We start from the raw sequence: 12,497 nt of genomic DNA, 5'->3' as shown, positions 1-12,497 counted from the left end.
TAATTTTATAAAACCAACCATGTAGAAGTTACGAACTGAGATCACGGTACTTCCTACACTGGTGGTTGGTCATCGGCGACAGATTTCTTCAGGTGTTTTATTGTAATTTTGAAGTTTTTCAATTTAAGATTGTTTAGCTTGTAGTTCAAGTACCGTTATGTCTGATATATCAAATTAAAGGTTATATTATTTATACAGGGTGTCCGGTAAAAAATGGATAGGCCTGAAATGGCTGATAGCTAAACTTATGACTGTACTAAAACCAAATAGAAAAAAATTTCTATCGCTACCAGTTTAGAAAATATTCGCTTTTTTTCGTTCAGTGTATTTTAAATTTCATCATCTTTCGTGCACCACAACCACAAATGAATGAATATTTTTAATTTCTTTTTTTTATAATTTTTTACAATAATTGACTAAAACCATTTTTAAAAAAATTTTTATAACTGTTGCACTTTTTCTTTGAAAAAATATTGAAATTCGTTTTTCGATGCAAAAAGTAAAAAAAAAATATTTTATGCAAATTTTAAACACCATTTTGCAACCCCCTTTTGACGCGCAAATTTTTAAAAAAGTTGGCCACCTACGATCCTATAGATTTTTTTTATACCACCGGTGTTTTAAATTTTTCATAAAATATTTTTTTTTTACTTTTTGCATCGAAAAACGAATTTCAATATTTTTTCAAAGAAAAAGTACAACAGCTGTACAAATTTAATTATGGTTTTAGTCAATTATTGTAGAAAATTATAAAAAAAAGAAATTTAAAAAATTCGTTCATTCGTGGTTGTGGTGAACGAAAACGTAAGATGATGAAATTTAAAATAAAATGAACGAAAAAAAGCTAATATTTTTATTTGGTTTTAGTACAGTCATTAGTTTAGCTATCAGCCATTTCAGGCTTATCCATTTTTTACCGGACACCCTGTATATTAACAGTATCTTTCGATTCCAATATCAACCTTTTTTACTTTTTGTTAAGGAAACAGCTTTTTGACCTATTTCTAAGTTCGCTTTAGTTTACCCTACTAAAATGTCAAATTTCTTAAAATCCTTTATATTCAAAATTTTATATTTAATTTTCTCTGACACAATATTTTTTTTCTAAGCAGGGTGGCGTTGTTGAAAAACTCAAAAAATGAACTTTGAAGCGTGGCAACCCTATGCCTTGACAGGATGTCGCCAGGCAACCCATGTGCAAAGGTTTCTTTAAAAACTGCCTTTAAGAAAATATAACTCTCAACTGGTACCTATAACGATGGAGGTAGGTCGTCCTAGGTGGGACCTTCTGCTATTAAGCTATACCTAGATAAAGAATCCAATCATTATTTACCTTTTTTTTTCTTTTCTCGTTATATCAATTTTGCATAATGTAAAGCTCACAAATATTATACCATTAAAAAGCTTGATATTTTTTTAAGAATAAAACTAAATTAAAGTCTTCTGTACGTTACGTAAAAAGAATAAAAATTTATTGAAAAAAAAAAATGTATTGTATTTAACCGTTGCCATTTGTTTTGTGTTTGATTTTTACCCATCGATGCTTATCTCGCGCTTCAATCAACAGCCGCAGACACAGCTTCAGTAGTGCAATGCTGATGATGAAACAAAAGGGTTTCGAAATGCATTCGAGGTTTGTTAACGTTTGATTAAAGTAATAATTTAGTTATTTTATTTTCGTTAATAAAAAGAGTTGGAATTTTTTTAATGTAATCATGTAATCACTTTTCATAAAAAAAACAGAAAAATCAAACTTTTTTCTTCTTCCATCACCCTAATGTCCACTTTTTTATATAACATTCTATAGTAAATTTTATATCTCCTGAGAACTTATTAATTCATTTTAAATAATATTCCTCAATAGAGTGGAGCGTTTTTGGACTTTTCTTTCAGATCACTGCGTGCAACTAACTCATGGTTTATGCCTTGTGGCCTTCTGAATTTATTCTGCTACTTTTTTTTTATTCGACAATGGAAAAATAAAAATCGGGAAGCCTCTGAAGATTGCTCGTATTTCACGTAATTAGAACCCATCTGAATTGACTTAATCTTTTTCATTTCACTACCTACTGCTCATAACTTATGCTAAGTGGTCTCTAGAACCAGATCTGATCCCCTATTTTGAGTCGTCAATGGAAAAAACGAAATCGGGGAGGCTCCGAAAAATGCATATGTTCGCAAAAACTCAGATTTTTTAAATTGTATAAAATCCCGCCCAGAACAAATTTCTTTTACAACTTGTTTGTATGTATTTGCTATATTTGTTAGAACCTATTTGAACCTTAAAAGCTATGGAGCACTCAAACTGAGAACTTTTCTGTAATAATAACGTCGCTTATGGGGGATTTAAGAAAATGATACTTTGACATCCCCTGACCCATTTCAATTGAAATTTAAATTCTAATACTACACTTAAAAACTTCGTCTATTAAATAAAAAAGAGATGGCGGGCGTCTGCTCCCGACTCCTATCATCCCAACAAATTTATTTTAATGATAAGAATTAAGGACATACAACCTAACACATTCCATGAAAAAAAATGTTTTCCCGCAAAAAATTCGATTTAATTTAGGTACTGATAAAATATGTTTCTTTTTTGTTATCTTTTTGGGCGACACGTCATATTAACCCAGGGCGCCAGACTTTAATATATGTACGTCACTTTATACACAATAGAGAATAGATGATACACACGTACGTGTTATGTAGGTTAAATTATTTCTGATAATTTGAAACGAAGTCCATGTTACAAAAAATTAACTTTTATATAAGCACGTCTCTCACAGAGTACCCTTTGTCCTTTTTTCAACTTTATGTGTGCAACCATATCCTAAAATAAACTAATGAATACTTGAAAAATAAAAACAGCAGGACACTCGGTTGTTTTCTAACAATTAACAAATTTAATTGCAATCTGAATTAAAAACAAAGGAAAGTAATTTTAATTTTTGTAGGTTTCGTGTAGAAAAAAAAATTCGAGGTTTTGATCAAAACCAACATTACGATGATGGAGAAGATCAAAAAAGTGGTTTTCGTCATGCCGTCCGTCGGTCCGTGCGTCTGTGCGTCCATCTGTACATCGAGCTAGGGCCTAAACGGATGGATGGATTTGCTTGAAACTTGGTACAGATGATTTTTACGTGATTCTCTAGACCCTTTTTTTTTATTTTTTTGATATCGCCTTTTTAACACATATCTCCCATATAATGTTTTTGAGATATTCCAATTTTCTCGAAAACGGCTCTAACGATTTTGATTAAAAATGGTGATGTAATAGTCTTATTGATTCCAACAAAACTGCGTTTTTAGTTTTGCTCAAAAAATTCGGGGAACGGAAATATGGCGTTGTCGTTTTTCAAAAATTTACATTTTTTTAAGTTCATATATTTCATCAAACCAAAGGTCAATTTTATTCCAAATTTACAGGCATCATTTTGAAGTGTAAAATGTAAAAAAAATATTAAAAAAGTTTTTGTAAAAATTTTAAAAAATTAATTTTTTTAACTTTAGATTTTTTTTTTGATTTTTTTTTTCTCGACACATAATCTTAAATTTCCAATTGATATTTAAGATAAGGATACTTTGAACTACAAGAGCAAGTACGTGCGACCCAGTCGTGCATTTTATTTTTCTTAAAGTTGTTAAAGTCGATTGCAGAGTAAGAAGAACCTACGTAGGTAATTTACACATATTATTTATTAGGTTAATATCTTCAGATGGTGAACACTGGTGTTGTGATTTTGCCACATTTCCAATTAATGTTTCGAAAATCCTCTGAGCTCTGATATATCAAAATCTTATTTTTTTGAAATATCCATCGAGATTTTATTGAAGAGAATTGAATTGATTTAAAATAATAATATTTGTTAGCTTTTCATTACAGAAAAAAAAATTGATTTTGCGTTTGCTCGTATTAGTAACTGCTTAAACACAGCATTTCTTATGTTTAAAGTTAGACCATAGGTTTAGTCCTAAACATAGGTCTAAATTTTTTTATGAATAGGTTAAACTCTGGACTTTCAAAGTAATAGCTTAGAAGGAGCTTACTAGACAACTATGAATACGGCCCAATATACATATGTAAGAGTAATAAATTATTCGTTATATAACTTCCAATCGATTTGGTGCATATTATTTTGTTGAAACAAATGAAGAAATAATAACACTGGTCTGCAAGGAAATCCTCCTTTAAATAAAACTATACTTTTCTAAAGGATTTTTGTATGCTGATTCCGAATCCGAAGACAGAATTGATCTAGCACGTCACGTTTTTTAGATATTCCTGTCAGAAAATCTCAAAAACCCATTTTTTTGCTGTTTTCGAGGAAATATTTTGGCATAATGTAATTTTTTTCAATTAAAATTGTTACGGTTTATGAAAGAACTTATTATTTCCTTTCAAATTCAGTTTCAATCTTCTCAATGTCTCTTTTCTTCTCCGAGATATCTTAATTTAAGTAAGTTTAGTAGGTTTGGCATATCTTACCATAAAAAAACTGATCTCTAAAAATTAATATATCTTTCTTCCTAGAACAAAAATATACTTTTCTAATGGACTTTAGTGTGCTGATTTTGAAGCCGAACTCAAAAAATTCCGGTCAGCTCTGGTTTGTGAGATATGGTAGTTTTTATTGAGATTTTCTAAGAAAAAACTTGATTTTGTGATACTTTAATGCGAATATCTTAAAATCCTCACGTGATAGAATTTTTTTGACTTCGGATTCTAACTCAGCACATCAAAAAATATAAGAAAAGTATACTTTTTTTATAGGAGAAACAAATCTCAAGCTTTACAAGGCAGTTTATCGAATGGTTTATCACAAATAAGATATTTCTAAATAGATAAATAGTATATAAAATTACAAAACACGTCAAAATTTTGTTTAATGTATTTTATTATGGTTGTCTTTACATATTTGACTTTTTAAATATAATGGGCGTTGATATTTTACATTTTCCTTAATTAAGGTGTTTTTGTTCATGTTGGATTTACAGAAAAGTAAAGGATTTCGATATTTCTGCTTTTTTTAAAAATCAGTATGTATTTTAAAATATTAGTAAATATTAATGTAAAAATTAATGATAGGCCATATAACGAGGAATAAGTCCGCCAAATTTGAGCTCATTGCTACAAATAGTTTTAATTTTGCATGAGTTCAAATAAATCTAAAAGGTTGATTTTTTAGAAACTACCCACATTTTTCAAAAATCATTTTTACAAAAATGGTACCTGATAGAATTTTTCTGAAACCAGATTTAGATTCAGGAAAGTCCTATCTTTCATAATATCAAAAAATTATTTGAAGGAGAAAAAAAAAGTTAAATTTTGCAGGCCAGTGTAATTATAGTCGAAATTGTCAAATAAACTATGTAATAAAAACTATCAAATATTCATTTATCTTTTACTTACCTACAATTTTTTCATTGCATTTATTTTTCCAGTTTTTTCTAATATTGGCGTTGGTTGTAGGACGATCTTAAACTACATACATATTCACTACATACATTTCACTTTTTGCAGTTCTTAAGTTTAAGTTGCATTAAAAAAAAAAAACATTATTTACCTATTCTTGATTGTAGAGTAAAGTCGGATACATATTATGGTATAAATGTTTCTTTTTGGAATATATTTTGGAAAGTTTTGAATAAAACTGTGAAAATGTGCAATGGTATATTAGCTTCGAGTTTTGTATGTTTTGCAGTGATTTTTCGTTTCTGAAAAGAAAGTGGAGGGTAATGTGGTACTCATACGTCTGCTACTGTGGTATACTCTTTTCCAATACAATGCATTGCAATGGGTGATATGCATAAAAAATAGTAAATCCTTTTATTAGAGAATTTTCAAGTATATACTATTTTTTTGATATGCATAAAAATCAAGTAAATGCTGAAATTTAAGTGTTTACTATCAGTCATAGTAACTTGTTTTTTGGATGAACTTTTTCAGTAAATACTTTATTCCGTGTGCATAAAAACTAGAAGGTAAGTACTTTTTTTCTTTAGGAATTACTAGATTTTTTTTCAAAGTTACAAAATACCAACTTGTAAAATTGATAGTATATACTTTTTTGTTTTAAAACCGCAATTATGAAGCCATGAAACTTATGAATAGCAGTCTTGAGTCGTATTTTGATGCAATCGGTTCAAGGTAGTTCTTAAAAATGGATGGTTGTTATAATATTTGTCGAATTGGCAGAATTTGTATGTACATATCAATTCCCAAAAAATTTATAAAGATCGATTATCGGGCTCAGATTTAAATTTTAAACAGCTTTATCAATATGAAAGGAAAAATATGGATGAGTCAAGTAAACAATTTATTGGTAAGTCATTATTGTAAATTAATAGTAAATTTTGTACAATAAGTTTTTTTTTTTAAATAATCAAGTTTCAAAACTGTTGAGATAATTTCAACTTTGAATCAAAATTAGCCATGAATAAATATATTTTAAGGAATTCGCAATGAAAAAAAATGCAAAACTGGGTCGCACGTAGGTATTTGACCTTATGTCAAAAGTTGCTTGAAATATTAAAGCTTTTTAAAAATTCATAAAATATTATTATTTAAAAGTTTAAAAAAAAAAAACTTAAAATAAAATAAAATTTGGTTCAAAGTTAAAAAACTTTTTTTTAAATGCATCAAAAAGAATTTTTAGAAAAAGTTTCGAAATCTGGAGACACTTTTTTAAAAAGAAGTTTTTTTTATATAAAAATGTTCACAAATTTACCAAAAAAAAAATGGTATACCATTAAAAAGAAGAAATTAATTGATAAACAAAGATAAAGTTGCAATAAAATTTATTTAGCCGTTTTTAAAATAGATTTTTCACACAAAATTTCGATCTTTTTTTTTTAATCCAAAAATGATTTTATTGAAAATTTTGCTTTATTTTAATATTAAGGCCACTAAAACGTTTTTGTTCAATTTTTTTTTTATTGAAATCGGTGGTGTCGTTTACGAGAAAAAGGTTCTAAAGGAAATACCGTTAAATAAGGTCCAAATTTTTCACATTACATTTTCATGTCATTTCTGATTGTTATCTCGAGTTTGATTGGGCACGTTCAAACAGTTAACATAAAGCTATCGAAAAGCTTTTTGTTGTTGTAAACAATGTTAAAAATTAGCAAAGAAACGAACCATTTTCTGTCAAAAAATTATCTGAAGGTATCCGAGAATTTTTGGTATAACTCAGGTATCTGAATGATCAGCTGAGAAACATTTAGTTTTTTTTATTTAGACTTCTATTCGCGTGATTATTCAGCTTGAAAATAAAATAAATTTGCAAGAAATAAAGTTAAATCGATTGTGCAAGTACTATGCAACAATAAAAAAAAAAGGAATTTGCTCAAAAGAAACCATTTCCTCTTTTCAATATTTACATATTTTTTTGTAGCTGCTTTGACAAACTCTCTTGATAGCTTTTCGTTTAAAGAAATATTCCAGATACGGGTATCCCAGATAGCCTATCCGATAAGTGTTTGAAAGTACCCATTTTTTTATGCTGCTGTCAAATTTACTTTTGACTTGCAAAATAGCACGAACAGATGTTCATAGTTCATAAACTCAAATTTAAGAAACAGTAAAAATTTGTATTGGATTACACGGTAAAACTTTTTTTCGCTAAAGTGAAACGAAAATTTGTCTAGGTCTCAAAAGTCAAAATACTTTTTTAGCAAGTAAAATGACCTGGGGGTCAATTCCCGATCTGTGAAACTGTAAAGTGATAAGTATTATCACGTTTTCATAATAAATTCGGTTGCAGATTAATGAAAAAATTAAAACAAACTTCAAACATTTTTCATATGAAAACTAAAATGATAAATTCTTTATCACTTCATAGTTTCACAGATCGGGAATTGACCCCCTGGACAATTGAATGCTAGTGACGAATGATTTTAATTTTTCCAAAGGTTCGGGCATAGGTAAGAATTTCGTTGGCCAAGCTGAAGTAAAATTTTTCGTTTACAATTTCGTTGTGCTTGTTTTGTAAGAAAATTTTCGTTTCGCTTCAGCAGCATACCTGCTCTGCCCATAATCTCGTAAAGGCCCTAACTACATTTTTCTTGTTTCTGAGTTATAGAGGGAAACACTAAATCTAATATCGCAATTTGCATATAAAAATGAAAAAAATTAAAAGCACATTTTGAATTTTCTGACTTATTTGAAGACCTAGGGTAAAAAATTAAATGAGAATAAATCAGAGACAATGCCCTAACTCCAAATATGCAAAAAAACAAAATCGAAAATTTTGTAGTTAGGGCCTTTACTAGATTATATGTAGTACAAAACGAATACCAATCATCTAAAAAAAAGTATTTACTATCATTTTTGGGTGAATTCAAGTATTTACTTGGATGAATTTAGTATCTACTAAAAGTATTTCCTGCTAGCAGGTACTTTTTTGTATGCATACGAAATTAAGTAAATACTATGAATTTTACCTTTTACTAGAATTTATAGTATTTACTTTCACCTTTTACTTTAAGTAAGTACTACCTTTTTATGCATATCATCCTATGAAGCCATGAAACTTATGAATAGAAGGATTGAGTCATATTTTGACGCAATCGGTTCATGGTATTTCTTAAAAAAGGATGAATGTTTATATTTGTCGAAATGGCAGAATTTTTATGTAGGTACCTATCCAATGGATAGGTTTTATATAAAAATTAAATTATTAACGAAGTTTTTTAAGTGTAGTATTAGAATTTAAATTTTAATTGAAATGGGTCAGGGGGTGTCAAAGTATCATTTTCTTAAATCCCCCATAAGCGACTTTATTATTACAGAAAAGTTCTCAGTTTGAGTTCTCCATAGCTTTTAAGGTTCGAATAGGTTCTTACAAATAATGCAAATACAAACAAGTTGTAAAAGAAATTTGTTCTGGGCGGGATTTTATACAATTTAAAAAATCTGGATTTTTGCGAAAATATGCATTTTTTGGAGCCTTCCCGATTTCGTTTTTTCCATTTACAACTCAAAACAGGGGATCAGATCTGGTTCTAGAGACCACTTAGCATAAGTTATGAGCAGTAGGTAGTGAAATGAAAAAGATTAAGTCAATTCAGATGCGTTCTAACGCCTCATAAAATATCGATCTTCGTGAAATACGAGCAATCTTTAGAGGCTTCCCGATTTTTATTTTTCCATTGTCGAATAAAAAAAAGTATCAGAATATGTTCAGAAGACCACAAGGCATAAAGCATGAGTTGCACGCACTGATCTGAAAGAAAAGTCAAAAAAACGTTCCACTCTAATATCCATTACCGAAAAGATTATTAAGATCGATTACACAGCCACACAAAAAAAAACCTGACGGCAAAACGGACTTCGGATTTGGTTGCAGCGACCCAAAAACTGAAAAACATAGTCGCAACCCCAGGTCAGGGTTTTTTTTTTGTGTGGCTGTGTTATCGGGCTCATAGTTAAATTCTAAACAACTTTAGGTTTGTTCGCTGTGAGTTCTAGGGCACTCTGGGTCGCTCCGAATTCGTTGTCAAGCGTTTTTTGCAGTTCCTTTTTCAACCAGAGTTATTTCCTCTGTGTTCGATGTTCGCTCTGAACGCACCCTGAACAACTCTGGGTATTTTGTCAGAGCGTGGAATTCAGAGTTATCAAAATCAAATCAGCTGTTGTCATTTAAGAAAAAAAAAAATTGTTTGAAGTTCGAAAAGTGATTTTTCGTTTGTGGATACAAAATTTGTGTGGTTAATATGAGATTTTTCACAAAGTTCATGAAAAAAGAAACTAAATAAAGAAAAAAATGTCAAAACAGAAATCAGCTGATGAAACTAAAAGCTGAAACACAATCACGCTTTAGGGCGTCGCTTCGTTGCGTTACGTGGAGAAATCCTCAAAGCGCGCTTCTGTCACTTTGACTTTGAACAGCTGATTGCAACATAAAATCTGCTGTCAAATAAAAAAAAAACACAGTCACTCACAAAATTATTGGGCCAAGTCTTTATCTTGATTTAATTGTGGAAAAATGAAAAAGGATATTAATGTGTTTAAGAAATGTGTAGAAATTTGTTCATTCTTTAATCCTATAGTTATAAAAACAAAACCAATCAAAATATATCGTTTTTAACAATAAAACTCAGTCTAAAACATCAATAAATTTTTTTTGTTTTTAATACGTAAATTGTTTTGATTTAAAATATCTCGATGTCATTTTTTTGTGCAAAATCTATATAGAGAAATTAAAAAACACACATAGTTTTGCAATAATTTATTTTTTTTTATTCACATTTGGCGCAATAATAATGTGGGTGACTGTAACTATGTCTGGTAAATGTCAGAAAGCGAGCAAAAGTTCAGTCTAGTTGAACTTTTGCTCGCTTTCTTACGTTTCCTTACGTTTGTCAAAAAAAAGCGTACGTAAGAAAAGCGTCATTGTGTGAGGATACACAGATTTCCTATAGTTGAACTTTTCGCAGTTGTCAAAATCGACGGCAAAGCGTGATTGTGTTTCAGCTTTAAACCTCTGAAGTGTTCGATGTAAAATAAAACCCGAGAAACTCTGGTTTTTTTTTGACAATTGATTGACATGACTCAGAGTGTCCTGGAGCAGGAAAACAACGAACAGACCTTTTATCAATATGAAAGGGAAAATGCGGATTGGTTAAGTAAACATTACTAGTTTTTTTTTGTGCTGGTAGTGGGTTTGTTTATTTTTGTTTCTGAAATATTGAAATTGAATTTATTTTAAATTTTTGTAATATTTTGAATTGAATATTTATTTTTGAATGTTTGATTCTTATGTATATTTGAAAGGATTTTGTTTTTGTTAACAACAAGAAGATTTTCTTCAGTTATAGAAGTGTTTATTTAATTTTTATTAGGGTGATTTTTGTAATAACATCTAGGCCAAAGTTGTAGTTCACATTATTTGAATGTTTTCCACATGCACAGTGGCATATATTTACTATTTTCTTGAACCGCATAATGCAAGAGTAGGTTAGGATCAAGTTCATAACAATATGGCCATATTTCACATTATTTTAAAGTATTTTAATACATATTTCAAAGTATTTTAATACAATACGAAACAACCTCGTTTATTTGCTTAAACTGATTTATGTTTGCGAACAAGAACTTTGGATATACGGCTTTGTTCAAATTTGCAACTTTAAATAAAAATTTAAAGTTTTTATGAAATGTTAAATTTTGAAAGAAAAAAAAGTCTTTCCGTACCATTTTTGGATACTTTTCTTTATTTTTAAATAAAACATTTTTTTTAATCTAAAATTTAAACGATATTTATTAATAAAATGTTCAAATAAACTCAAAAGGTAAAAAGGCCCATTTTGATCGCAATTGAAAGAAAATGTGGATTTTGGTTAGTTCCAATGATTTTTCTATTTCACCATTTGAAATAAAATATTTGGGTCTAAGATCATAAAACTAGAAGAATGTAGTTTTTACATGCTTTTTATTTTGTCATGATACTATATTGTCAAGCTATGCATTCATATAAAAAAAAGTTGAAATAACAATCAGACATGGGATTACTATAATAACCCTGTTCCACTGGAGGTGGTAGTCTGCTAATAGTAGATTTATTGTTTATTCTAGTTCTAGCATCTACCTACTCATTAGAGTGGAGCGTTTTTGGACTTTTCTTTCAGATCACTGCGTGCAACTCATGGTTTATGCCTTGTGGTCTTCTGAACATATTCTCATACTTTTTTTACTTGCTCTATAGGGCAAGTATTGGTTTCGTGTCAAAAAAAAATTCGAGGTTTTAATCAAAACTAACATTACGATGATGGAGAAGTCCGAAAAAGTGGTTTTCGTCATGACGTCCGTCGGTCTGTGCGTCGCGTCGGTGCGTCTGTGCGTCGTCAAAAAAAGCTGTACATGAAGCTGCAGCCTAAACGGGTAGACGGATTTTCTTTAAATTTGGTACAGATGATTTTTTCGTAATTTCCAAGGTTGGTTTTTTTTTGTTTTTTAATATCTCGCTTAGAACATATACCTCCCACACAAAGTGTTCGAGGTATTGCAATTTTCTCGAAAACGGCTCTAACGACTTTGATTAAATTTGACCCACGTTATACTGTACGTTAATCTAACAAAACTGCGTTTTTAGTTTTTCTCAAAAAATACGTATAGTGAAAATATGATATTAAATTTTTTTTTAAATCGCCGATGTCGGCTCTTCCCGTGCATCGTTAATGAGTTATTGCAATTTTCTCGAAAACGACTCTAACGATTTTGATTAAATTTAATACACGTAATGTTGTGCGTAAATCTAACATAATTGCGTTTTTAGTTTTTCTCAAAAAATACGGATAACGGAAATATGGCGTAAGTAATTATAAAAAAAATATATATTTTTGCATTTCTTATGAAATTCCTTAAAAAATCAAATTATAACCAATTCAAAATATTCTTCCAAAACACCTTTGACATAAAAGATACTTTTATCATAAGAGCAAGTACGTGCGGCCCCAGTCGTGCATTTTATTTTATTCGACAATGGAAAAATAAAAAT

The 12,497-nt window shown here is 29.5% G+C and overlaps 1 protein-coding gene across 2 annotated transcripts in view; it reads right to left on the bottom strand.

Moving 5' to 3' along the window:
• Nucleotides 1-12,497, bottom strand: part of LOC129917141 (metabotropic glutamate receptor 2) — a 644,700-nt gene that overhangs the window by 138,439 nt on the left and 493,764 nt on the right. The gene's annotated exons all lie outside the window — the stretch shown is intronic.

This window comes from Episyrphus balteatus, chromosome 1 (genome assembly GCF_945859705.1).
Source record: "Episyrphus balteatus chromosome 1, idEpiBalt1.1, whole genome shotgun sequence".
NCBI classification, from domain to species: Eukaryota; Metazoa; Arthropoda; class Insecta; order Diptera; family Syrphidae; genus Episyrphus; species Episyrphus balteatus.
Note: the sequence above shows the minus strand (reverse complement) of the source record. Positions and strands in the feature narration are given on the sequence as shown.